This window comes from Cupressus sempervirens, chromosome 9 (genome assembly GCF_028749045.1).
Source record: "Cupressus sempervirens isolate cs-2001-9-10 chromosome 9, ASM2874904v1, whole genome shotgun sequence".
Taxonomy (NCBI): domain Eukaryota; kingdom Viridiplantae; phylum Streptophyta; class Pinopsida; order Cupressales; family Cupressaceae; genus Cupressus; species Cupressus sempervirens.
In genome coordinates, this window is record NC_143126.1 from 288,648,945 (window position 1) to 288,675,554 (window position 26,610).

A 26,610-nucleotide genomic window follows, 5' to 3' on the forward strand; every position below is an offset into this window, starting at 1 on the left:
TTGGTATTTAGCATTTTGTTGCTTAGTAGTTTTAAAACACCAACAAAATGGCGACTCTACTAGGGAGTTGTCCAACACATCTGTGATAAGTACTATAGTTTCTTTGGTCCTATTGGGTATGTGTGTGTTAGGTTATCTAAGTTTTTCCCTTTGGTCATAAGGGTATATTTTAGTGATAAACCTTGGGAATTTAAAGAAAAAGCCAAATGCTACGAAGGTGTACTGATGTATCTAGCCTTTCTAAGTGTCTTATCTAACAAGCAAGAGTTGTAGTCTTATGATCTCAGTGATTGGTCTATCTGTGTCAGATATTTCTATTTCTATTTGTGTTTTTTTTTTTGGAGTCAAGAATAATTGTCATTGTGTATTTTCGCAAGAATAGGGTGGTGACTCAGTCAAGGTTTTGAAGCTAGTGCTTATTTTAACAAAAGGTGAATTTGGCTGACAAGAGAAAGAACACAAGAGCTTACATGAGAGCCAATCCTGATGTACTAATGTATACTAATTTACCCCAAGGTGGTAGGAAGAACCAAAATAAGAAAAGGACAGATCCAAATCCCACCTAGAAACCTAAAGGTAGTGTATCCATCAATTCCCAATACCAACTAGTGGTAGGGAGAGAATCTTCTTCACTTAGCTCTAAATTCGAAACTACAAGAATCTTAGGAGGATTTTTTTAGTTCTCCATTACTAGATGAAAGAGTCTTTCAGGAAAGGACATGACACCAATAGGGAATGCTTCACCAAGGCAAGATCTCATTGTAGATATGAACTATAGGCTAGGATTTAGGAGTTCATTTGATGATCATTTTAATCCAAGAGTAGCTCCATACATGGAGACCAATCTTATAGATCTGGATGGTCTTGCTGATTCAAAAGCCCTACTTCTGCAGACCCTAAAGAAGTGCAATCTAAGATAGGATTTCTAAAGAAATGGGTTGTTGAGGAAGAAGCTAAACATATTCATATTGAAAAAGAGAAGGAGCAAGTCACCTTGGATGCCATAATAGAAAGAGATGCTCTGCTAAGAAGGATGGTTGCCTTGAAGGAGCAGAACAAAAAGTTAGAAGAAAAAACTATGACTCCATACTGATGTGTTTGGAGATGTAGATACTATGAAATCTAAGGTTCAAGAACAAGAAAAGCTCTTAAGCTAGAGACAAGATCATGTTATTGCCCAAGTCCAAACCTATAAACCTGTTGAAGTAGACCCTGTAGAACCCACTATAAAAGCTACAAATAAAGGGAAAGGTAAAGCCATAGGAATCCAAATAAATGAACCTCAAGCTCTACCAAGAAAATCTGTAAACCCTCCCATGTCAAAGTTAAATCTAGACCTATAAAAAGCTAGAAAGGAGAAAGAAGATCTTGCAAAAGAACTTGAGAAGGTTGAGAATGAAGCTCAAGCTGTAGAAACTAGGAGAAAAATCCAATTCATAAAATCTAATTCTACATTGGCTTCATGGCCAAATTGGTCTATCCCATCTACACCGACTAGTGGTCTAATAATATCAACTCAAGGAATATCTCAGTCTGCTCCTGCCTCATCATCCACCACTTACACTCAAGTCCCTATTGTACAACCTCAACAATCCCAAGATGCTCCTCTAAACCAAGCTAACATAGCGAGTACCTCAAATTTTCTTGGTTTCTAGAAGAAACCTATATACCTCAAAAAGTATAGACAAATATCATTTGATGGTATTCTTGTTGCTCCACATCCCATATTGTTTGATTTAAGAGACAAAGTGGTTAAGTTTTCTAGGAATAATGTTGTTACTGGTGAAGAACATTTGAGAATTTTCATTGATATGTTAAATGATTATGAAGTTGAACATGAAGATGTGGTCATGAAGTTATTTTTTCATTCACTAACTGAGGATGCAAGGGATTGGTTCAGAAGGTTGCCTGATGATAGTATCTCCTCATGGAGTGACTTGGAGAAATTATTTAAAGAGCAATATGGAGACAACACTAATGAAGGATTCATGTTAAATGAATTCAATAACATCAAAAAAAATCCTAATGAGTCCACATTTGATTTCAATGTTAGGTTCTAGAAAGGTATGTAAAAATTGTTTCAAGTTATGAGGTTGAACGAGGATGTTTGTCTCATGACATATTTTAATGCTTTTGATAGCAAAATGGCTTACCAATTGAGGGATAAGGATCCCAAAACTTTGAGGGATGCCTATAAAGTTGTAGTAAATATAGAAAAAAATAGGAAGGCATTTGGAAATATGGGTAGGAGAGATGACCCAAAGCTTTTCAATCCCAGGAGTAATAAAAAAAGGGAGGGTGATAAAAATCCTATAGGAAAAAAGACAAAAGAACCTACAATAGGCCAGGTTTTGGAATTACTAAAGAAGATGAATCCAACTAGTTTCAATAAGCCAAATGTTGTTGAGAAAACCCCTGTGAATAAAAATAGTTTCAATAGGCAACCTAGAATGCAAAATTACCCTTACACCACCCAGTGGAAAGATGGTAAGCCAGTTCCTAACCAAACAAAAAATGTGAAGGATAAGGGTACCCCAGACCCCCTACAAAGGAACACTATAAATATGAATGATAATGTACCATGGTGCATTGTATCTCAAACACCTCATTCTTTTGATTATTGTGTTGTTGCTTCATCATTTGCCCCAGATCAAGGTGTGGAACTTGAAGAAGAAAATGAAGAGAAAAGCCATGATGATATAAGTTGCAATATGGTAAGCATGTGTGATGATTTTATAGATTCTAATTCTAAAGAACCTGAAAATGATATTACCAGTCAGATAATTGCTTATCATTTACATCATCAGCAAGTGCTTTTAGATGAAGGCTATGATGAAGATAAGGTATGTGTTACATCTTCTGATGTAGGTCACATAAGCTTAAGAATGCCCTCCAAAGAGGAGATTGATAGAATCACAACAAAAATGATTTCCCAAGTTCATAGTAATTATAATTTGAGGAATAGAATAGTAAATAATGATACAAAAAAGCCATCTAGTGTATTCATCAAAGATATCACCCATAAGATGAATGATGAAAGTAAGAAGGTCAATATAGATGTGCCTAAGATCAAAGATAACAAGACTAAGAAGTGGGAACCAAAAAGGAAGGTCCAATTTCAAAAAAATGATACAACAAAAGTAGTTGTACAAGCAAATAAATCAGGACCTGATATTATCAAGCAAACAATGGTGCCTGCTGTTCAAAAGACTTCAACTCTAGGTATTCTTGTAAAACCCATTGTTGTTGAACCTATTGATATGATATCCATGTTGTCTCAAATAACTATAAAACTACCTTTGTCTAAACTTCTTAGAATTGAAGAACATAAAAGCAAGGCTTTATAATGGTTGGGAGGGATAGGAAACCACAATAGTGTTGTAGAACAAAGTGTTATCGAGAAAACCCCATTGGTAGTTGAAGACAGTGGTATCATATCTCAGATTCCCCAAATGTTTTTAGATGATTCCTCAATGGCATTTATAGAAGATATTGACCCATTTTTTCTCAATCTGATCATAAATGGAAAGACCCTAAAAAATAGCATGATAGATTTAGGAGCCTCTAACACCATAAAGCCTTTCAAAGTAATGGAAGCCTTAGGGTTGAAAGTAGACACTAAGCAGGGTAAATGCAGAGGCATGGATGCTAGGAAAGTCCTAGTCATAGGTACCATAAAAGCTTTACCATTCAAATTAGCTACCTATCTTGAAATAGAGTTAACCATGTCAGTCCTTGTAGTGGATATACCTCCACACTATGAAATGGTTCTTTCTAGAAAATGGAGTGCTACTATGGGAGGCAATTTGCAATGTGATTTGACTTATGCAACTTTTCATATTAGAGATAAAGCTATCAAGGTAAACAAAGAGCCCAGGGTTAGTCACATTTTAGGGGAAGAAATTCACAAAGATGACACTCACTTCTTAGATACTGGTGTCAATGCATTCAAAGCTGAAGTGATTATTCAAGAAGTTGAGAATTTTCCTGTTGTAATTGAACATGAAGTTGAGTGTTTTATGAACTCACCAATATTATGGACAATGTTTTTTGATGGGACTAGTTCTAAAGAAGGTTCACGGGTAGGGGTAGTTTTTGTTTCTCCTGAGAAAAATACTTTCAGATACTCTTTCACTTTAAAGTTTTCTTGCACAAATAACATAGTAGAGTATGAGGTCTTGTTGCTAGGATTGAAAGTTTCTACACATCATGGAATTAAGAAATTGCATGTCATAGGGGATTTTGAACTAGTTATCTCCCAGATAAAAGAAACCTATGCATCCAAGAACAAGAGATTAAAGTAGTATAGAAATGTTGTTTGGAAGTAGATAGAATCTTTTGATGCATTTGGTATCTCATGGAGAGATAGGACTCAGAACAAGATGGCTGATTTATTAGTGAATTTAGCAATTAGACCTAAGCAGATATCATTTACAGGGATTTCTCAAATTGAAGTACAAAGCAGACCTTCAATACCTGATAATATTGAAAATTGGCAAGTCTTTGAAGATGACAAAGATGTTATAATTTTTTTGTTAAATGAAGACAAATACCATGGTAAAGAGATGGATTACAGTGATTTAATTGAAACTATAAATGGTAAGGAAACCATTTTTGGCTAGGAGATTATGTAGTTGAAAATCAACAAGGTGCCAAAGGGGTTAGTGGTTTTGGAAAGTATTTTTGATAATCAGGATAGAGTCAAACTAGGAGTTAAGGACCCTAAGCCTCAAGAATTAGAAGAGATAAACCTTGTTATTGATGAAGCTCCCAAGAAAGTTTATATTGGCCACAATCTGCCTACTAAAATTGGAAAACCATTGATTGAATTGCTTAGGAAGTATAGACATGAATTTGCATGGTCATATGATGACCTTAAGGCTTATAGGGAAGATTTGTTCCAACATGTCATACCACTAAAGGATAATGTAAAACCTTTTAGACAGAAACAAAGGCTAGTAAACCCTACCCTAGCTCCCAAAATGCAAGAAGAATTGATGAAATTAAGGGATGAGGGGATAATCTAACCAATTAGACATTCCACCTAGGTTTCAATTTTGGTGCCTATCAGAAAGAAAATTGGAGACATAAGATTATGTATGGATTTAAAGGATTTGAACATTGCATCCTTGAAGGATAATTATGGATTACCAAATATGGAAGCCATGTTGCAGCAAGTAACTAGTTCTGAGCTAATGTCCATGATGGATGGTTTCTCTAGGTACAATCAAGTTTTGGTAAAGGAAAATGAACAATTTAAGATAGCCTTCACAACTCCATGGGGAACCTATGTATATGTAAGGATGCCATTTTTCTTGATTAATGCAAGAGCTACTTTCTAAAGAGCTATGGATGTGGCATTTCATGATTATATCAACAAATTTATGGTTGTATACTAGGATGATCTTACAGCCTATTCTAAGAAGGTTGAGGATCACTATAGGCATTTTGAGAATTTTTTTATCAAAGCTCTAGAATATGGAGTATCATTAAACTCAAAGAAATGTACATTTTGGGTGATAGAAGGTAGATTGTTAGGACATATAGTGTCTTAAGATGGTGTGAAGATAGACCTTGAAAAAGTGGTAGCCATTGATAAGGTGCCTAAGACCAAAAATGTTAAAGGAATGCAGTCTTTCTTTGGGCAAGTTAATTTTCTGAGGAGGTTTGTTACAAACTTTGCTGAAATTAGTAGAACTATTTCTAAAATGCTCAGAAAAGGAGCTACTATTGACTGGAATGGAGAACCTTCATAGTCATTTCAAGATATTAAGACTACCATAAAAAATTCCCTAGTCCTTAGAACCCTAGATTATACAAAGCCTATGCACATTTTTTCTTTTGCATCCTTTCACACTGTAGCCACAGTCTTGTTGTAGAAAAATGAAGAAGGATATGAACAACCTATTGCTTTTTTTAGTAAATTAATATAGCCTATTGAATTGAAATATGAGATAAATGAAAAATTGGGATATGCTTTAGTAAAGGCTATTAAGGCTTTCAGATGCTACTTGATAGGTGCTACTGTCATTGCATTTGTGCCAAGTGCTGCTATTAAATACATATTTTCTCAGCAAGAAGTGTTAGGAAGAAGGTGTAGATGGATCAATAGGATCTAAGAATTCAATATTCAAATATAGATAACTAAGTTGGTAAGAGGTCAAGGTTTGGCTAAACTCATGGTTGAATCTAATTTGGATGCTAATTAGATAAATGTGGTAGTTGATGACCTCAGATCTGACTTATGTGACATGGATCATTGCGATTGGTATGTTAATGTTACCTATTATCTTCAACACATGGAAGCTCCTTCCCATTTGACTGAACATGAAAAGAGGAGTACTAAATTACAAGCAATCAGATACATAATTGTTTAAGGCAGTTTGTGGTGGAGAAATTTTGAAGGGGTATTACTGAAATGCATTGATCAAGAAAAGGAAAAAGAAGTTTTAAATGAAATGCATGATGGAGTTTGTGGAGGAAACTATATGGCCAAGACCACTGCACATAAAGTGATGAAAAAAGGATTTTGGTGGCCATCTCTTTTCAAGGATGCTCAAGTCATGACTAGGAAATGTGATGCTTGCCAAAGATTTGCTGGAAAACTAAAATTTTTAGGTAATACTCCATTAGAGCCAGTTGAAGTCCAAGCACCTTTTCAACAATGGAGTATGGATTTCATAGGTGAAATCTCTCCCAAATCTAGCACTGGCTATTCCTGGATTTTAGTTGCTACTGACTATTTCACAAAGTGGGTAGAAGCAATCCTTGCCAGAAATGCTACTAGTAAAGTTGTTAATAATTTTTTTCTTAGTAACATTATTTCCAGATTTGGTTGTCCTCATAAGATTTTAATAGATAATGCAATGTGCTTTAGGTTTGAAGAATTCAAGAAATTCTATGACAAATATGGAATCACTAGATCAACATCTTCCCCATATCATCCACAAGGAAACAAACAAGCTGAATCTACAAATAAGAGTTTGTTGAAAATAATAAAAAGGACATTGGATGATAATAAGAAAGCTTGGGATTTTAAATTGCAATTAGCCATATGGGTTGATAGAGTTACTATCAAAAAGGCTATTGGTGTGGCACCATTTGATTTGGTATATGGAATTTAGGCCAAAATGCCTCAGAACAACTTGATAGGACTCTACAATTACATTTAATTATATGATGAAGATACTACAAATGGAATGCAAGAAAGGATGGATGAATTAGTAGGATTGAAAGAAACCAAAAGAGAAGCATCTCTTAAGAACCAAAAGTTGCAACTGCATGTTAAGACACTCTATGATAAAAGAATGGTAAGCAAAAAGTTTGAAGATGGAGACCTAGTCTTAATGTGGAATGCCAGAATTGAGGATAAAGGAAAACATGGCAAATTTGATCCTATATGGTTAGGCCCTTATTTGATTGAAAATACTTGGGGTGAGGATTCTTATGTTCTCAAAGATCTATCCGAAAATATTCTTGAACTGCCAGTTCATGGATAGTTCTTGAAGAGATATTTTTCTTGAAAAATACTTATTTTCTCCATGAAAAGTAGTTTAGGTTTCCTTGTACATTCTGTATAACCTTTGTGTCTTCTGTACAGTCTCTATATATTCTTCTATTCTACATTTTTTCTCTCTCTAAGTTGTCATAATTTTTAAGGTCAAGCTTGTGGTCTGCTTCTCCTAGGGATTCTGAGTCCTCATATGAATCTTGCTTATTCATTGTACCCAGATAGAGCCACTCTTGGCATGGTTTTTCACCACCCTTATTTTTTTGTATTCAGCAGTGAAAAACCCTAAATGTGCACTCCAAGTAATTTGAATTTTGGTCAAAAAACCCTAGGCAAAAAATTCACCAAATAACCTTGTGCCTTGCCTTGTTTGGCCCTAGCCTTTGAAAACTTTAGAAAGTGTTATTTCAAATAAATTTTGGCAGGAAATTTTTTATCCTAAAGGTTTATTTACGTAAGAATGACCTTTTAATCTTTTGATAAACCTTATAAAGTTTTCCTTAATTGCATTATTTTATTTGAAAAGGTCCTATGTAACAAAGATTTTGTGTGACCTTTGATCTTGATTAGATCAATAGCTATCACATTCCCACAATAAGAAGATGCAAGGATTTTGAACAATGTGGGCATGCACTATGATGACACATAGCCCTTCTTGACATTATAGCCTCAGTGCACTGTAAAAGGTTCATGGTTGTCAGAGCTAGTCAAACCTTCTTACAGAGTTGTCAATGTTCTAATGCATGTTTTGAAATTCTTGCAATATCATTGGCTCATTCTTTAGTGAAGGTATTATTTTATAGTTTAGAGTTTTTTATCATTGATCTTGCAAAGAATCAAGGGCTAGCACATGGCTGCAATAATAAAGTGCACGAATGTTATACATTGCAGGGAAGCACCAATGCAATGTGTGGCATAGTGTGACATCATGGGCCCGCCTTTCTCAGAAGGTAATAACAACTTGTCTTATGTGGTACTTGTCAAATGAGCTGGAGTATAGAGAAAGCCTCTCATTGGTCTGACTAGCTGACTATTTATTATAGTCATAGAAGATTTTGGTTGTCGTTGATTTGAATAAGATCCAGGGTTAGCACTTGCCCATAATATGGAATTTCTCGACATTTAAATAATGTGGGCAAGAAGGTTTAGTGGGACCAAGACTCAAAGGGAATGATGAGTCATGCCATGTTGGAAAGGTCAGATGAAGTAAAGTGCGTTGATTGGTGGACTATGATAGGTATGCCGAGTTGGAAGTGGTGATGTCTTGGGCACTGAAACTTTAAATGCCATAGTCAAATCTGTCAGAGCACATTGGTAAAAGGATGATATTTCATTGGTTAAGTTAGCTGAGTGGGCCATCAAAGAAAAGGACTTTGGCCAACCATCGATCTAGGAAAGATCGATGGAGAACGCATGCCCACAATAAGAAGTTGCAAGAATTTTAAGTAATGTAGGCATGCACCCTTTTGACATGTGGCCGGGGGCTCTCAAAATTTTAAAGCTTTTTGTGTTTTCAAATAAAGCCATCTGATCATCATAAGGATCAATGGGTAAAATTCAAAATTGAAGCGCAAACACGAAAATAATAGCTACAGGAGTTAATATGATTTATAGTTCCTTCATGCGACCTTAATGCATGGGTATAACTCAAAAATTTTCCATTATTGAATCACAAAGTTGTAGATTTTCTCAGTGCAAAAGGATTTCCAGAGCTAGGGAAAGGAATTTCATAGCGGTTTCAATGAAATTGCAGAGAAAATTGTAGAGAAAGAAGGGAAAATTTAGTGGGTAAGTAACCTGTAACCATAAGAAATCCATAATTTACTGTTGTAAGAGTTTAAAATTTTTAAAAGATGCCTCCACGGAAGGAGTTTTCTGGGCAAACTAATTACTTAAAGAGGGCTATGCATGATGATTTCCTAGAACAATTTCCCTTATCAATAAAAGAAATAACTAAGGAAGGGAACTCATTCCTAAGAACCCTAGGGTAGTTGTCACTAAGGGTTTTTATGATAGGAAAAACTAGGTAAGAGATGCCCAAATATCCATGGGAGGTTTGCAATTGTTCAAAAAATGCTTTTTAGAAAGGAATTTAGATACCCCCATGAGCAATGTCTATGAATTTGACATTGGAAAATTAACTGTCACTATAGTTTTCTTTGATAGTGATCTATTGACTGACCTGGCCAAGAAATATGATCCTATTACGGGTTGGGTGAAGAATCATTCTAGAATAAATCTTTTTAGGGTTTTCCCTAAGCTACTTAGTGAAGTTTTTAACCTTAAGCCTAACCATGTTGTACATGAAATCATTGATATGGATGATTTGCAAGCAAGATATGATGCATAAAGAATATACTTGAGGACAGGGCCATTGTAGGAGCATGCTGCTAAAGTTGGAACCTTGTCTATGATTACTACTAACACACCTAAGCCATTACTAAAAAGACATTTTAACCCTAGGGCTCAGGCATTATATATTTCTCTTTGTAAATTTTTTGGAATGGATGAAGTTGAGAAAATCCCAAGCTCAATTGTCCTCATAATGGCTCAAACTCTTCAATTTGGGATGAGCACTATTCTAGATTTTTCTACTTTCCTTGAAAAGGAGATTCACAATGGTTTGGTAGGAATAGCAAGGGGAAAAGTGGATAAACCTTTCTGTTGGTATTCATCACTCATGTATGTATGGTTGTATAAGAGACTTGCCTTCTTCTCTAGGGGTATGGAGATGGAAAAAAATAGAAATGGAGAGAGGAATCCAATACAGTTGTGGAGTGTGGATATGATCTCAGAAGCCATAGATGCTAGTTATGTGAGGTTTGACAGATATTTTGCATCAAAGTTTAGATTGCTTTTGAGAGGAGATAACCCTCAAATTCCACAAGCACTGTTAGAATTGGTCAAACTCAAGGACCATAAAAAAGGACTATTAGTTAGTCATAATTGAGGGGATATCATTCCCTCTAATGTTTCAATAGTGATAAGAGTATATGGCTTCTTGGGAAAGCCTCATGTGTTACCATTTCTTGTGCCTTTAAAGATAGGAATAGCTGAGTTGTTATGGAAAATAGGCACTATAGATGAGAGGGAGTTGCCTAAGAAGGGTACATTTTTCCCAATTGTTACTGTGACACATGATTTTGTTTTTGTAAGGAAAGGGTGGAAGCATTTGAATCTGTTCTTAGATAGATATAACATGGCAGAATCTCATGCCAGGTTTATTGATCCTGAAGGATTCTATGACCTCTTAAGAGAGAAAATAAAAGCTTCCCACATGGTTCAACAAGTTTACTATCCAGAGGATGTGATTAGAAATGTTTTTACTTTGCAAGAACAAGAATTGAGAAAATAGAAATGGATAGTATTTAGCAAAACCCTAGAATTCATTAATGCTTTTGACCTCCATTACATTCCATTGAAAGAAAATAAATATTGGGGAGCCAAGATGTAGACATTAATGAAGAATTTTGCTCTGATAATATAGGCCATGAATGAGAAGAAGGATACATATGTCAAGGCTTATCCAGACAAGGCTGCAGAGGTGTAGAAGAGAATAAATAGTAGAAATATGGTGTCTCCTGGTTAGTACACTTTGTAGAAAAGGGTAGGATATGTAATGATCTAGAATGTGTAACAGGCTCCCCCTCAACAGAGGCAAAGGCCAGAAAGCCCACCTACATCCAGTGCTCCAAAAAGAAAAAAGTTAGAGCAAGGTTCTTCTTCCCAAGTGGAGCAATATTCCCCAAGCCAATCTTCAATTAGGATTGATGATGAAACATCCCTAAGAGAGTAGCTTAGACAAATTAGTGGAGAGGGAGATGTAATTGTTACCTCCACAGATTTGGAGATTGTAGAGTGACAAGAACCACCTACACCTTCCTTGGATTTAATTGTGGCTAATTACCAATGTAAGGAAATTGATCCAATATTTTCCCAAGCCTCTAAGAAATTTTTTAATGATGAAATTTTTTTGAAATCTAGGGCATTTGCTCAATTTTTTTGGAGCTAAATATATGAAATTTTGAGAAGACTTGTGAAAAGATAAAGGCAAAGCAACCTGATAAATCAGACTTTGCTATTAAGGAGGAGGTAAAGTCTAATTTTTTGAATGATTTTGCTCAATTTATGCTTGAGGCAAGAAGGCAAGTAATTAGATAGTTAGGAGTCCTTATTTTACTTGAATTGGATATAGTGAATGCCATAGTTTTTGATTTAATAAGGAAATAAAATGATGTCCAGTTTAAGACTGAGGAAGAGATATTACAAGCTCATAGGGGAGTCAAGTTTAGTGATGACCACCAAGCCCTTGTTATTTGGTCAATTGAAAAAATAGACAAGACTAGAATGCAGGAAATCTCTATTGCACAACATATTGGTGCATTGACAGTTTTCAAGGCTAGTGAGGTAGGCAGTAAGAAAATAATAGGAATAGCCTCAGAAATGCTAAAATTTGGTAGTTCTGTATTTGGATAGGAAGAAGATAGATTTTCCCAACTCAATGCTAGGTTTGAAGAATTTTTGAAAGCATATGAGGAAAGGGGTATGTAGATATCGTCATTGGAAAGAAAAGTATCTCAAATGGAGAAGGTACTAGGGAAAATAAAAGTAGAAGAATCTAGTAGACCCATGATTGTGTATCCTCCCAGGCCACCTATTGAACCTTTCTAGTCCACTCCAATTGTTGAGGTACCAGATACCCCTAAAAGGCCACAATTCTACACTACAGAGGATTTTGAACAAGAAACGAATAAGTTGTATGCATTGCATGTAGAACAAAATAATTAGTTTAAGGAGAAAATAAGGTAGGGTATAATGTTTTTCCTAGATAGAATTGAGTGGCCATCATTTTTTGACTTATTGGCAAAGATTGCAACTATTAAGGATGAATTAAAGAGAAATGAGGGTAGTTTCAGACCCCTTATGCAGAAATGGACAGAAAGGAATAAAGATATCACTATTATGTGTATATCCATAATTCAACTACCATGTCATCAAATAGAATAGATCTTTTATTTTCTTCATAAATTGCAAGGTTTTGATGACAAACAAGATTCTTTTCAAAAAATATTAATTATTTGTTTTTCCTAGTATATTGTAGAGAAGTTTGATTTATTTCCTTGTGCTTTAAAGACCATTGATAAAGTAAAGGAAAATGAAGAATGAAGAGGGAGCTAGATGAAGTCTTTTGTGAAAGAATAAATAAAGTTATAAATGAGACTTGACACTTGTTATGGGCTATGACAAATGTGGAGTTGGTTAAAGTGCAAATATTCTATAACTCCATTAGAAAATAATTGGTTGATATAGAGGTAGTTAGAAATTCTTTAATAACTGTACAAAGGGAGGTTCTAAATTTTGATTGACCAGATGACACTGCTTATAATGAGTGGAAAGATAAATTCATGTCTACAAAGCAGATGTTAGAAGATGATGAGGTAGAAGATGATGGAAGTGTAACTGTTACATTAACAGTTGATGATGAAGATAGAGAAAATCCCCAAGTTAAAGTAAACTTATATGTAACTGAAGAGGACACATCACTTTCAAGCCTCATGGTCACTTATTCTGAGGAATCAGATTGATAGAAGAATCAAATCATTACACTCTACCGATTCCAAAGGATGTAATAGAAAGGGGCCCACAAAAGGAATGTTTGATGTATAAGTCTTTCTGTTACTCACATTTTGTCATTTTGTGACAGGTATATGTAAATATTTCTTGTAAACGACACCTATCATTTTCTCTTAGCCTTAAGCTTGTTGCATCTCACACTATATAAGTGAGATTCCAGGGCTAGAGAATGGTTCAATTTCTAGTGTTCTAGGTGATATACTTATTTTGTTTTCAATCCAATGTTTGAGCAAGTTTATGATGTATTTGCTCTATTAGTTCCTAAGAATACATGAATATAGAATGATCTCTATGTTTTCCTAAGGTCATTCTAAGTTTACTATGAATGTATACAAATTTCAAAGAAAATCAATACAAATTATGAGTTGTCCCAATATCATTTCTTTCTAAATTTTTTCTCCTTTTAGTTACTTGTTCATCTTGATATTGTATAAGTAAATTCTTGTGCAATTGAATGCAATCCAATTAGGTTGTATATCTATTCACCACTACTATTTGTTCAATGGATCAAGTAAAAGCTTTGATGAATTTGATAAGGTTACTATAGTAGTAGGAAGGATTTTTGAATGATGAATTTTGATAACAATTGCTGATAATATTTGTTGTAAGGAAACAAATTAGATCTATGGATTTGTAGTAGACTCTTAACCCAACGGATTAGACACTGGTCAAATTGATTCAGTTGGAAGAGAAATATGTCATAAATGGTTTTCGAATGTAGAATTATAATCAATTTTACTTTTATTTCTTGAAGATCTTCAAAGTTGGCCGGTACTTTTTTGCATGGAATGTTTTAACATTAGTTAGCCACTATTGCTGAGAACACGTGTAGATCTATAGAAGAATTTTTGCCAGATCTATTATATGGGATGTGTTTATCAAATTTTCAAGAATTATGCATGTATTTGAGGATTTGAGATGAGAATCAGAATGAAACTAAAATAATTCTCATATAGTTTTTCCCAGTCTTGAATCATCCCTAAGTATACCCACCCTAGTTTTGCAGAGCCTAAAGAGTAGAAAACCACCCTTGGTTTTGTTGAAGTTGGGTCCAAATGGTTTGCACATATAATTGTTAATAGGAATTGGCTAATCCTTAGATTGTGTGAGTGATATCATTTTGGTATTAAGCATTTTGTTGCTTAGTAGTTTTAAAACACCAACATGTTCCTATAGTAATAAGGAATGGAAAATGAGGGCTAAAAGATGCAATTGTGAGGATAAAAAGATGGAAAATGCAAGAGTGTGTCATACAAAGATGAATTCTAAATCAAGTTATTGGCCTAGTTTTTCACCCTTTATAATTTTATTACATCCTATAGTGAGAAACCTCTAGTCCCATGTGTAAGATTGTAAAATTTTCAAAACCCTAGGTGAGATTGTTAAATTTTCATCAAACCCTTGTTATTGTGCCCTAGCTTTTCAAATTTTTAGAAAATAAGTTTTATAAAGTTTTCATAGGAAGATTATAACCCTAAGGTTTTATTTTACCCCTTTCCCATATTTATTTTTAGTCACTTTTTTGAAAATTTAGAAACCTTTCATTATAATCCTAGCCTTAACCACGGTTTCACCTTTGATATTTCCTTAATACTTAACAAAATGTTTTAATCACTATGGTTAACCTTTATCATCCATTGATCTTTGGAAGATCAATGATGAGTGCATGCCCACATTCATAATTTGCACAACTTTTTAGCAAATGCAGGCAAGTGCCTTTGTGCCACATAGAATTTCATGACACCAAGCATTTTAATGCATTGCAAAGAACTAGAGGGTGTCAAAAATTTTCAAAACTATCAATGATTGTTAGAGCACATTCAAATTGTAAGCTATCCCATCGGTCAAGCTGAAAAGTGGGATCACTTTTGGTGTTATATTTGTGAACCATTTATCTTTCAAAGATTAATGGTAGGAGTATTACTATTTCATGAAGATGTGCAAAGTTTACCTAAAATGGTAAAGCACCCTAGTGACACATGTCTTCTATGATGTAACACAAGATGTTAATATCTAGTTTAAAAGACATAAGATATATACATTGTTGACCTTGGGAAGATCAAAAGATAGTTCTTGCCTACAATATGAAAATGCTCAAAGTTCAATTGAAGTCAGGAAGCACCTACATGCCACATGTGCTAGGATGAGGTCATACATCCCCAGTTGAACAAAGCTACTGGTATGACCAATAGCTAATGATTTTCAGAACACATTGGAAAAGGTTATGCATTTCATTGGGTGACTTTGCTAATTGGGCTGTAAAAAATATATAGTGCATAATATCATCGATCTTGGAAAGATCATTAGAAGGTGCTTCACCACAAGATAAAAATGACTAAGCTTTAACCAAAGCAGTAAAGTGCCTGCTTTTCATGTGGACAAGTGGGTCTTCCTACTCAGAAGGTTGCCATCTCATGCCAAAATGGAAAAGTATAGTGATATGGAACATGATGATTGGTGGGATGATCCAGGTGTTTGCCAAGCTAGAAAATGAATGTACCAGTGGGCCAACAAATTTAAGGTTGGAATTATAAACTTGTAATGATTTTCATGATTGTCAATCTTTGGAAGATCAACGGTCCATGCTTCATCACTTTGTGAAAATGCTCTAACTTTAAGAAATGTGGGAATGCACCCTACTAACACATGTCAATTTCTAAAAAGGAGTTAATGCACCTTTTTAATTTTTAAATAATTCATCTAATGCTTGATGATCAATGGTTAAAATTCAAACTCCATGACATGGTGCAAATTTTTGATTGTTAGATTATTAATTCTGATCAATGCCACTTTGTGCAAGCTTAATGTTGTAGTAAAATTTTGAATTCACCATTATGGAGCCATAAGATCATAGAATTATCATAGCACAAGTATTTCTAGAGCTAGTGCAAGAGTTTTTCACGGTTTTTAGTAATTTGTAGAGTGATTTATAGAGGAAAAAAGGAAAGAAAAAAGGGTAAGTTATTTGAACATCTAAAAATTAAGAAATTTTGATTGGACCAGGGTAAATTACAAAAATGCTACCATGCAAGGATTTTTCTAGAAAAGTAGATTACCTAAAGAGGGCAGTTCATGATGATTTTTCGGAACAAATACTACTATCAATGAATGAATCAGCTAGGGGCAGATAATTGATTCCAAACAACCCTAGGTTACTAGTTAGCTAGGGTTTCTATGATAGAACAAACTAGTTGATGGATGCAGAAGTGTCTATGGGAGGCATAAAACTTTTCAAAAGAAATGGTTTGCGAAAAGGAAATTGGATACTCTAATAAGCAATGTCTTGAAATTTGACATAGGTAAATTGATTATCGCTAGAGTCTTCTTCAATGACGATCTACTTGCAAACATGGCCAAGAAGTATGATCCAATTACTAAGGTTGTAAAATACCATGTAGGGGATAACCTTTTTAGAGTTTCACCTGAACTGATCAGAGAGCTTTTCAAGCTAAACCCCAATCATGTTGTTCATGAGAAAATTGACATAGAAGACCTCCAAGCCAGATATGATGCACAAAGGGTATATTTAAGGGGAAGGCCATTGTAGCAACACTTTGCTAAAATTGGATTATTGCCCTTAGTAACACAATATACCCCAAGCCCTTGTTGAAATTTTTTTTTAACCCTAGGGCATATGCCTTATATTTCTCTCTTTGTAAAATCTTTGATATGGATGAACAAAGATAATATCCTAGGTTTTATTGTTCTTATTATTTATCAAATTCTTCAGTATGGAATGAGTTTAATTCTCAATTTTGCTACCCTCTTGGCTGAATAAATTTATAATGGTTTGATTGGAATAGCACAAGCTAAAGTTAAAAAGTCCTATTGGTATTAAATGTTGATGTATATTTGAGCTACCTTTTTCTCCAAGGAGATGAAACTAGAATTAGAAAGAGATGGAGAAAGATTCCCTATTCAGTTATAGAGTGTAGACATGACATGGGAGGTAATTGATACAAGCTTTGTTAGGTTTGAAAGATACTTTGCCTCTAGGCTCAGAATTTTGTTGTAGGGGATAGCCCTAGGGTACCCCAATCTCTATTACAACTAATTAGACCTAAAGATCATGCCAAAGGACTATTGGTAAGTCACAACTGGGGTGATATTATTGCATATGTTGTTTCCACTATTTTTAGAGTTTATGATTTTTTGGGAAAGCCCCATGTGTTGCCATACCAAGTGCCCTTGAAGGTAGGGATTGTTGAGTTGTTATGGAAAATCAAATTAATTAAGGAGAGGGATTTGAGAATCTAAAGGTACTTTCTTTTCAATGATTATTGTCATTCATAATTTTTTGTTTGTTAAAAAGGATAGAGAAACCTGGGGAAATATTTAGATAAATATCAAATGGCCCAATCCCATGCCCATTTTGTTGACTTAGAGGGATTCTATGACCTTCTCAAAGAAATGAGTAAGGCTAAGGTTCACATACAAACTATATATTTTCCTTAGGACATAATTAGATAATAAGTTCTCATTGTACGAACAAGAGGTTAGAAAAGAAAAATAGATAGTTTATAGTAAATCCTTAGACTTTATAAATGCTTTTGAACCAAAATATGATCCCTTAGCACATAAAAATATTGGGGAATGAAAAAAGATATGTTAATGAATAACATTGTTGGGATCATGCAAACACTAAATGAGAAAAAGGAAATCATAACAAAATCAGACCCAGACAAGGCTATTGAGGTGGAAAGGATGTTAACCAACAAAATGATTGTGAACTTGGGGCAATATAAACTACAAAGAAAGGTTGGGTATGTAGTGGCCCAAAACATACAATATGTTCCTCCATACAAGAGGCCAAGGTCTGAAAGCCCTCTTGACACACATGCCCCTAAGAAGCAAAGAACATAGTCAAGTTCATCTTCTCATGTAGATGAATATTCATCATCCTAGACTCCACTCAAAATAGGTAATGAAGCATCTCTAAGAGAACAATTGAGGAAAATTAGAGGGGAAAGAAACATTGTGATTACAACTACTAATATTGAAGGAGTACTTGACGAATCCCCTGTGCCATCTTTTGATCTTATTGTTACTAATTATAAAGGTAAGGAAATAGACCCTATGATTGCATAGGCTTCCCAAAAATTCATTGATGATGATTTTTTTTGTAAAAACGAGAGCTTTTTTGCAATTCTTATGGATAAGAAATATTGGTAATTTTGAAAGTAAGTGCAAATTAATAAAAGTAGAGGTTGGACTTTGAAATTGAAGAATAGGTCAAAGCTAACTTTATTGAAGAATTTGCACAACTAACCCCTGAAGGGGAAGAAAATTTTGAGAGACTTAGGAGTCTTAATTTTACCTAAGTGGGACATAGCCAATGCTATGATTTTTTATTCTATTAGAAAGGAAAAGGATACTCAATTTAAAACTAAGGAGGATATCATACAAGAACATAGACATTTGAAATACAACAATGATCACCATGAATTAGTGATATGGTCTATTGAAAAGACAGAGAAAATTAGGCTACAAGAAGTTTCATGTGCTGAGCATTTAGGTAATATCATTGTTTATAGAGTAGATAAGGTAGATAGTGAGAAAGTACATAAAATGACTAGGGAGATGATGGACTTTGGGGTGGTAGTTGCTGAAAAAGATAAAGGTAAATTCCTAGAGCTAAATTCCAATTTCGAAGAAATATTAAAAGCATATGTGCAGAGAGGGAATAGGATACATCAGTTGGAAACTCAGGTATCCCAGATGGATATGCAACTAGGAAAAAGAAAAGTGGGAGAGTCAAGCCAACTCTGAATTACCTATCCTTGCCCCCAATTAAACCATTTAAGTCAACTCCCTAACCTGGCACTCCACAAAGGCTAGAATTCTATAATACTAAAGAATTTGAGGACAAAAAGAATGAACTTTGGGCCTTACATGTTGAGCTGAATGATTTGTATGATGATAATATTAAGAAGACAATCTTATATTTAGTAGATAAGATTGATTGGCCAACATTTTATGAATAATTGGTGAAGATTTTGGATATATGGAGTGAAATAAAGATTGTTGAAGATGTTTTAAAGCCTATCATGAATAAATGGGGTGTAGGGATAAAGATGTCACCCTTTTTTGTGTCTCAATTATTAGTCTATCTTGAGAATAGGTAGAATTTTTTTTTGATATGATTGATGATTTGCCTAATTTTGATGAAAAGAGGGTTGTAGTTTAGAAAAGGATCATAATTTGACTTTATAAATATAGATAAAATAAAATAAAAGAAAAGGAAGAATGGGGCAAACAATTAGATGATTTATTATACCATAGAATAAATGGAGTCATAAGAGAAAAGGGAGATTTTTAATGGGCAATGACAAATGAGGAAATTGTTGAAGTACAATTATTCTATAATTCCACCAGGGAAGAATCTATTGAAATCAACAAAATAAGAGATTTTGTGATTAAAAAACAATGTGAGATCTTGAGTTTTGATTGGCCTAATGAAACAATTTTCAACAAATGGAAGGAGAATTTTGTGTAAGTGAGGCAACTAGAAATAGAAGAAGATGATGTGGACTAGGATGAGAATCAAACAATTGACACATCAGTACAAATAGAAGAAGACAAAAAAGAAGAACCAACTCCAGTGATAAGCACAGTGGTCCCAACTAATTAGATGGCAACTGAGCAATTAAATATAACTATTTTTTTAATAGTGCATGATGATGCAAATGGAGAGCCTTGAGTTGAAGTAAATCTGCAAAAATCAAAGCCAGGTCCATCAAAAACAAATTCATTGGCTACATCTTCTAAGGAACAAAAATAGCAATAAAGCCACTCATTAACTTCTTATCAACAAAGGGATGTAATAAAAGGTGAAACAGTATTGGTAAATACAAGAGAATATTCGTGATGTAAACCATTCTATTGCACAATTTTTTTGTCTTTTATGAAAGTAACAATGTAAATATCTTTCTATCTAAAGGGCAGCTATCAATTTCTCTATGCCTAAAGCTTGTTGCATCCCACACTATAGAAGTGAGATTCTAGGGCTAGAGAAGGGGGTCTAATTTATTGTATAACTTTTAATTTTGTTAGTCCATTTTGGTCTAGTTTTTCTTGATACCAACTCTTTGATGCATCTTCTCTTCAAATTTTGAGAATACATTAATTTTCCATGATCATGGTGTCTTATTTTGAGTAGTTCTGGGTATTATTCAATGTTATATAATTTTTAAAGAATATTAATACAAAGATGAACTATCCCCATCATATTTTTCTCTCAATCTTGTCTCCATTTTTTAGTGGCTAGTTATATTTAGATTGTATGAGTGAAGCTTGTTCAGTTTGATACAACTAGGATAAGTTGTATGTTAATTTGTTGTTGCTTTTGATTTAATGAATTAAGTAAATACTTCAATGAATGTGATAGGATCTCTAGGAATTAGGAATGATTTATGTAAGAACGAGTTTTAGGGAAAATTGCTGATTATATTGATTGTATTGCAGTCAATTAGATCAAGAAATTGGATAGACCTTGAATCCCAATGGATGAGGTACTAATCAACTATTTTAGTAAGCATACAGAAAGATCATAGATAGATGTCAAGAAAACATCTAAAAGTCAATATCAATTTTACTTTGAATGTTTGAAGAATGTCAAATCTAGTCAACACTTTTTTACATTTAACCTTTGAGTCTTAGCTAGCTGCTATTACCCAAAATTATCTGTAGATCTAAGAAAAATTGTGACCAATCTGCTATAAGGGATGAATATTATTATAAAATTTCATGGAATGAATGAAATATGAATCTATTATCAGGTTGTGAATCTTTTATGCCTCAGGTGCACCCACCTTGGTTTTGTAGAGACAAAATAGTAGAAAATGTTTCATGATTTTGTTGAAGTTGGGTCTAGATTTGAAGAACATATAGCTGTGTATAGGAAGTAGTTAATCCTTAGGTTATTGTGATCTTCACCATCTTGGTACTAAGTATTTTTCTTCTTAGTAGTGTAAAACCACCAACACAAGCCAAGGACTCCTAATGCTACAAGTTCTCACATTTGCAATGTTTTTACAAAGGGTTTTCAATATTTTGACAATGTGTATGTTTGAAAATGTCAAAGGTTCAAATGTGCTTGATGTGAGTTTGTAGATTTGGAAATTATCTTGACTAATGGTATGCACACACAAAAGACACAATAGACAAGAATAGTTGTAGTTGACTTAAAAGACACACGAAAACCTAATATTTTAAGACTGTATCCATTAAATTCAAACTTGACCTGAAGTTCAACCATGCTTATCTAGAGTAGAAAACCTAAAATCTTGGCACCATAGGCTCCCCTTTACACTATACTCACTTCTCAGGGCTACCAAGATCTTCTTCCTAAGGGCAATCACTTCCTAAGGGACTCTTGCCTCTGCTAAGGACCATATTGTTAGATGTCTTCATAGGCATGGGTGACCCCTAAGCTAGTGGATAGAAAGGTTTTTGGCTACTAAGACATGGTGTTTAGTTCAAGCATTTTGTTTGACAAGCAGATGATAAACTTCCTCAAAAGGTCTCCATCCCTGAGAACTAGGGTTTGATGTACCACAAGGGCATTGGAGGAGAGATATCACCCAATAGTACCACTAATAGGGAATTAACCATATTGAGTTTGTTATAGTAGTTGGAATGTAGACCTAGTGTTGGTGCATTATTTCTTCAAGGTTGACCCTTGAGATCCTCCAAGTGGGGGTCTCAGTTACAAGGAAGACCTCTCTAAAATAAATTGCAAAGAATTTGACTCTTACACCCAAGATCCATGAGTGGAAAGGGGAGATGATACATGTATGCAACAATTTGGAATCTAAGCAATGCAAAGACACCAAGGAAATTAGAAAGTTCATTTTAAAGAACCAAAACCAAGTGTTTGCTAGTTTAAGAAAAACCACACATATATTTTTAACAAACACATAGGGTCTTCATCAAACTTCCTACACCAAAAACATTATTAGGTTTCAAAGGATTAGTCTTCTCCAATGAATTCCATATGCTTCAAACATACCATCAGTAACACCAAAAATCTATATTCTAGGTTTTGAAATTAAAATGAAACCCTTAATACCAATTCATACTCAAACTTGACCATTATATGAACTAACTAGGCAATAACAATACCAACTACATAAGGGATGAAATGAAAACTATCAAAAGACTCCCAAGTGTTTCCAAATAGCACCAACTATGCTAATGGTACAGTTGGGGCCCAGATAGGCATAGTTGGTAGTTGGGTGCTAGAAAACTAAAAAATAGACATGTAGACTAGGCTTTGAATAAGAATACAAGAAACTAGACATGCATAGGCAAGGGGTTCAATTACCAAGTATTCCCATGGTGCACCTAGGCTCTAGATGGATGCAATTGGGAACTAGATGGGTTTAGTTGAGGTCCTAAGACCTAAATAGGGTTATAGAGAGTTGAAATGGCATCAATAACAAACAAACTCAAACTAGGGTTAGCAAGTGCACCCAGGTAGTAGTAACTATGCCCATGGTATAGTTGGGGCCCAAAAGTACACACTTGGTCATTTAAGGGTGTAGTTTGTTAGATTAAAAAAGTAAAAAGACCAAGTTCTAGGTCTTAGGCACCTAAAACAACTTCCTAGGGAGTCCAAGTACATTTTGATAGTATTAAGTGCACACTATGATGTCCCCATTTTGGCATATAAATTAAATAATAAATAAGTATCATACATAAAATTTATACTATTAAAATAATCAATAATGTATATAAAATATTATAATTACACTATATCATAAAAATATTATTATATAACTCTACATATATATTAATATATATCTATATAATTAGATATTTAAATACCATACTATAAATAATTAATATATATCAACTATTCTACATACTAGAGTATATGACAATTATATCCTTGTTATATATTAATAATAATATTATAAATAATTAAAATGATTCAAATAATTAATATTATATATAATCATATATAATTAATATAAAATATATTTAATTACCTTGTAATAAATATTTATGAAAGGACATGACTCTATGAATACACTCATATATATATGATATCAATGTATTGAAAAGGATATCAGAGTGAAAAATAGAAAATATATGTATAGTCCAGTTTTAAAATCTAATGTCCTAATTGGGGACATCACAAGTGGTATTAGAGCCAACATCTTGCTAGACTATAATTTAATGAAGGACAATTATATATGAAGATGAGAGATGAAATATAAGGATACAATATGGTACATTCAAAACTCCATCAGAAGACTATAATCTAGAAGTAACATATATCAATGGAACATCCTGTGCATAAACCATTGAATGAAACATAAGAAGAGTATAGAAACCATGGTAGTCATATTCATATTTCAAGGTTTGTAATATATCTTTGTCTTGATGAAAAAGGGAAAAAATGATTTATAGAGAAACCTGATAATAAATGTGTTGAAGGAGAAAAAGATATACACATGATTACCAAAAAAAAATGAAAGAAAAACAAAGGTAGATCAAAAGGTTGGGTGACCTATTATTGGTCCCACATAGAACCAAAGTGATTTTAATGTAAATGAAAAATAGTTACATGGCCAATGAAGATGGCAAATGAATTACCTAAAACATTCGACCATGAGCATTTCACGTGGTTACATCGAAGGGGTCAAGTTCTTTAATTGACGAGGAAAATAAAAATAAATAAAAAATCATTGACCAACATATTTAGTAATATAACTACACCTAACTCAGGAAGCATTCAAATTATATATAAACATTGACATAATACTATTGGATCATTAATCTAGTAGAGACAATCAAAAAATACACAAAGCATGTCCTAATAATGAGTGAACATTATAAAATATTAATAATATCACATGCAATCATATCTTTGAGGATTAAATTTCTATTAAGATCAAAACAATCAAAAGTGGCAGTTTGTATTGAGATAAATTGGTGACTATTGATCTACATAGACACCAACTTGATGTTTCAAACTATTCATCCAACAATGAATAAGACACCCTGGGTTAATGTATAGGTGGAAGAAGTATATTTACCATCGTAATTTGAATGCGTGTGTGGACACCTCTAGGAAATAATCATACCATCCTAATAACCAAATCGTGATCCATTAGGTGGGTGAAAAGGACTAAGGATAATTATTTGAAAAGGGTGAATACCTTATGAATCCCCATTTAAAGGAAAGGAGAACATAAGAAGACATAAGAGCTATAATATTTTATAAAATTATATATGACATAATAGGTGGTAAGACAAAGGAAGAATTAAATATAGTAGCTGCCTCCATGGAGAGTTCTATATATTTCAAAGGACATTGGAAAAGGAAAAGAAAATCATTTTAAAAGGATGATGACAAATATTATTAAATAATACTTACTCTGTATATATATAGATGGAATTAGATTAATAATAGCATGACTATTGGGAAGGAAAATGAGATCACATATATTCCCAAGTGCTGCCATCATTATGCGGAATATAACCAAGCATGTACCAAGGACAACATTTATGATTTTTTGCCAACACCAATCTACATAAGGAGGAATAAGCTTTAATAAAGGACATGTGAAGCTTTCATCCCATATTAGGGAATATAATAAGAAGAAAAGGAGTCTAATGGTGGTAAGAAAGAGGAAAAAACTTGATTACATAGAGATCAAGGTTGAAGGAAATATCAAAGAAGATAATAGAAAAAATATGAAAAAGGTGGCCAAAATGATTTGAAACATAAAAGAGATACATAATCGTTTATTAAGGAATAATATGGGTATTTTTGAAGCCCATATAAGTATAATAATTAAAGGAGATAAGAGAGACCCATAAAAAATACAACAATAATGAAATTTAAGGCAAGAATAAACATCAAATACTTTTTAAATAATAAGAAATGATGGTGGTCCACTCAAAATCATATATGATGAGATCAAATCAATACTGGATAAGGGACTTTAATGTGGAAAGTGGATATGAAGATTACTTTATACTTCTAAATCACCACTTCGACACATAAAGGTAATTAGAAAAGCTATATATTTTCTTCATATATTTTATGATGAAATAATTGTTAGTGTCTCTCTTATTATTGACACATTTTGTTATTGTGATGAATATTGAATAGTCTAGTATCTACTATCAATGATTCTAATCAAATAGTTATAATGAAATGAAATTGATTTTTTAGTTGATAGGTAATAATCAAATAATTATTGAATTAGATATTTACCATTAAATAATGGTTGGATAGAATTAAGTTTTGAAAATTCTAGATATTGAATTTTAAGTTGGATTAGTTTTCAATCATTAGCAAAAATTATGTTGTTAAGTAAAACTAATTAAATTATCTAAGATCACCATCTTCTAAGATAAGATGAGGCCAACAATGGAATGGGTTGGGTGACACCATTCGAAGGTACTAGGTAAGGCCTACAGTGAGATGGGCATTGGGCTACATCATCCAAGGGTACTAGGTAAGGTCTACAGTGGAGCAAATACCTTGGGGTACATCATACAAAGACACTATCTTGGAGATGATGATCATAGTGAGATAAAAATAACAAGGGAGAATAGTGAGGCCCATGATTGGGTAACAGGACACCTTATTATAGTTTCTCCTCCCATACTTAGGAAATGATGAGTTTATAATGAGCTATACTTTTGATTGATAAATTACTATAAATTTCTATGTATTTTCTAATTGAGACTATAAATACGTTGTCAAGAGATTAATATAGGGAAATCCTAAAAGGGGAAATTTATAAATAAATGTGTACTAATGATTTTGTTGTTGCAAGTTCACAAACAAGGAATCACATAATGCATGTTTTGTATGTTTACACCATGTTTACTTCATGTCTTCAACTATCTGCATCATGTGTACTTTGTGTCTTCAATTGTCTACATCATGTATGCTTCATGTCTTCATGCATTCATGTGTCTACTTTGTATTTTCATACATTAATATGTGTGTTGCATAAATCATGTAGGTGTTATTATATCCAAGTATAGGATTTGTATGTTGAATCTCTAAGAAATATTATATATGAATAAATCTTTTCTTGAGGACAAGAAAATTTGAGAGGGGAGGATTGTGATATCCCCATTTTGGAATATAAATTAAATAATAAATTAGTATTATACATAAAGTTTATAATATTAAAATAATCGATAATGTATATAAAATATTATTATTGCACTATATTATAATAATATTATTATAAATATCATTATATAACCCTACATATATTATTATATATCTATATAATTAGATATTTAAATACCATACAATAAATAATTAATATATATCAACTATTCTATGTACTAGAGTATATGAAAATTACATCCTTGTTATATATTAATAATATTATTATAAATAATTAAAATGATTCATATAATTAATATTATATATATCTTATTACCTTATAATAAATATTTATGAAAGGACACCACTCTATGAACAC